The following is a 1,496-nucleotide window of genomic DNA, read 5'->3' as shown; positions in this document are numbered from 1 at the left end:
AATCTTGCTTGGACGACTTCCCGAAACATAGCAACTCTTTACACGTCGTTGCTTTTTCTTTCCTTGACTCGAAATGCCCTTTTTTCACAATTTGGTCTCACCCCACCCTGCCCTGCACCCCTCAACACGACATTAAGGATAAACACGATTGGTTAATAGATCACAGAACTATAGGCTGCCCATCCCTGGGGAGAAGCTTTTCCTTTCAATCCTGGACTGATGTGGAAATCACTAGATTGGGGAAGGAGACGCGAGGTCCGTGGTCACGTCCACATGGTAGGTAGGTGCCCCGACGGCTCGATTAGAAGCGTTAAGTCTAGAAGAGACAATCCAGGAATATCACAGTCGCCTGCAGCAGTCTGTCATCACATCTGCTCATGAACACAAAGGATGGAGTTCATTTTTTCTTCTCCCAGTGACAGATCATGGGGAGAGCTTTGGACAGGACCAATGAAATGACAAGAGTTATACAAAACCATAGACACTTCCAAGCAGGAATGCACTGTAAAAATCAAATAAGAACTCCTAAAAACAGAAAAGAACTCCCATTTCTTGTGGCTATCAAGGTAACACGAAGCCCCTTGGTCTGAGATGATTGCTTTCCAGCTCTTCAAGCAGAAAACGAAATGACAGTAGGCACGACACAACACACCATTGGACATCTAGCTTAAGTAGGACGCTGATTATCCTCAGTACCAAAGAATCTGGATGCTATCTTCATATACCACAGCATGGAATGTCCCTTATTTTATTTACAGAGGACACAGCATGAAAATGGGAGAAAACATTAGCATCAAAAATGTTAAGTCACTCTTAGAACGGATTTGTACCTTTGAAGTAGTATAACATTGGCCAAGGTTTTAAAAGTTATTTTGTATTTATTGAAATTCAAGACAGACCAGCAAAGTACCTTCAAAATAAAGATTAACAAAATAAACTAGAAAACTATTTCTGAAATAAAGAGGACTAAAAAGTAGTTAGCTTGAATTTATTAGTTGTCAACTGTTGCTCTAACACGTTACCAGAAACCTAGTGACTTATACCACATAAATGCATTATCTTCTAGTTCTGTGGGCTAGAGATCTGACACAGGCTGCGCTGGGCTAAAATCTGGAGGCTCTAGGGAAGACTCTGTTCTCTTGCTTTTTCTGGTTTTCAGAGGCCACCCCCAATCCTTGGGTCATGGCTCCTTCCTCCATCTTCAAAGCCAGAAATGTTGTCTCTTTCTGTTCTGTATTTCACATTTCCCTTTGGCCTTGGCATTCTTCCAATTCCCTAGTCCCGTTTTTAAGGACCCTTGGAATTATACTGTGCCCACCTAGAGAACCCAGAATAACCTTCCTATTTCCAGGTCAGATTAGTACCTTAATTCCACCTGCAACCTGATTCTTCTTTGCCATTTAACCCAACGTATCCACAGGTTCTGGAGATTAGGACATAGACGTGGTGGGGGTTGGGGCGGCATGATTCTAGTTACCACACCTTAAATACACATG

This window comes from Mustela lutreola, chromosome 5, assembly GCF_030435805.1.
Source record: "Mustela lutreola isolate mMusLut2 chromosome 5, mMusLut2.pri, whole genome shotgun sequence".
Classification (NCBI taxonomy): Eukaryota; Metazoa; Chordata; class Mammalia; order Carnivora; family Mustelidae; genus Mustela; species Mustela lutreola.
Note: the sequence above shows the minus strand (reverse complement) of the source record.